Source organism: Acipenser ruthenus, chromosome 19 (genome assembly GCF_902713425.1).
Source record: "Acipenser ruthenus chromosome 19, fAciRut3.2 maternal haplotype, whole genome shotgun sequence".
In the NCBI taxonomy this organism is placed as follows: Eukaryota; Metazoa; Chordata; class Actinopteri; order Acipenseriformes; family Acipenseridae; genus Acipenser; species Acipenser ruthenus.
This window is the reverse complement of record NC_081207.1, coordinates 4,413,582-4,415,560: the sequence shown is the minus strand read 5'-3', so window position 1 is coordinate 4,415,560 and position 1,979 is coordinate 4,413,582.

Sequence of the window (1,979 nt, the reverse complement as noted above, 5' to 3'; positions counted from 1 at the left end):
AGAAACTATCTGTCAAATCATCCAGGCAAGTAGTCTTACTAATATAACAGGAGACCTTTTATCTCGTAATGATTCAGGAACTGGAGAATGTATACATTTCAGTAGGACAAATCATAACTGGAAATGTTTTTCTATAGGGAGGAGGGGTCTTGTCTAGTTCTACATTGCATTAGAAATAAATGATTTTCTGTTTCCTTATAAATCAGATCCGACAGTATGAATTCAGAGAAAAATTCAAAGAACCCTTTTTTCAGTTTCCTGTAGTCATCAGCATGCCAGCTACATATAGAAATATGTGATCCGTGTAGCAGTGGTCTGTCTCTTTGAGGACCATAAAGAAAACACTGTAACTACTTGTGATTTGAAGTTAAACCTACTGTATTGTGTTCTGTCTATAGTGCAAAATATACATGTTCTTGACAAGAATGCATTACGAAGACAACACTATATTTAGCCCATACTTGGATCATACTTTTCTAGCTTTTTATAAAGAAATTCCTAGCAGGTTTTTCTCCGATGCCTCGTACAAGTCCAAGAAGATGTCTGTGCTCTTCATTTTATTTCCTAATTGGAATGCATGTATCGTGTAAATCGTGTGCATTCAGTAATATTACTGTTCCTGTACATTATTTCTTTTCAGCAATTAAATGCCAACTTGGCCAAATTGACATCGGAGTTTAAAAAAGCTACAGCAGATGAACTGAAGTGCCAGCAGGAGGCAGATTCCACCAGTCGTACTATTTCTCTGGCAAACAGGTATGCTGCTTGTTTAGAAGACTTTTAGAAAGAATTAAGTACCTGGTTTTGGTCTTAAGGAGTTAAGACATCTGAAAAAAAGGAATTCTGTTTTTACGGTTTCTTGCAGAACAGAGAGCTTTTCTTTGAACAGATCCTTTTCTAAATGAGATGCAAGTTAATGTTGTCTTCCTTCCAGTAAATGTAAATGATTGCTACAGTTTAGTTATAAAACAGGTACCATAAATGGGATGTTAAACAGCCAAGACAAAAAGAAAACCAAAAAAATCTCTCTCTTTTACCCTTATTTAGACTTGTAGGAGGATTAGCATCTGAGAAGATTCGCTGGTCTGAATCAGTGGCTGTTTTGTGTTTAATCAATCATGTACCATGCAGAAATTCTCTGCTGTGATATCTATCTGTAAACAAGTCCACAATCATACCATATGAGCAAATTAATAAATAAATACATTTTATATATATATATATATATATATATATATATATATATAGCCTGTCATTTTTAAATTAAGCATTCTTTGTATTTCACTGAAGTTAATGATGTGATTTGATATGATGGTTGAGGATCCCTTGGATTTATCACTTTTTATATCAGTTTGAAATTCCTTAATGAAGCATGCGCAAATGATATAAACTGTGTTATTTTTTACATTTTTTTTAATGTCTAAACTTTACAGTAAGCACAGTGTGCATAAAGGTTTATTAGATTTCATGGTTATGTGCAAAAAATGAGTCGATGGAAAGGTTATTGGATTTTTTTTAAATTTTTTTTTTAAAAAAAGGATTACTAACTCAATTTCTCCTAAAACGTAGGAGCTGGAATCCTGGATGAGCGATTTCTCCCTCCCCAATGCAGTGTGGCTGGCAGGGTTCTTTAACCCTTTAACACTGCAGTCATGCAGGCCATGGCCAGGAAGGACGAGTGGCCTCTTGATAAGATGAGTCTGGCTGTGTCACAAAGAAGAACCGCGAGGACATGACTGCCCCGCCCAGAGAGGGGGCGTACATACACAACCTCTTCATAGAGGGCAAGCGAGACACCTGCAGCACGAGGTTATAATACAGGACGAGCGGTCTCTCAGGGTGCACACTGCCTCTCACATGTGAACTAAGCGCACTTTAATATCCTGGGAAATAAAAATGTTTGGTAGTTATTATTAATGTATAAAATCACATCAATTCAAGCGATGAAAGACAAACAAACAGTCAATTAATTACCAGAA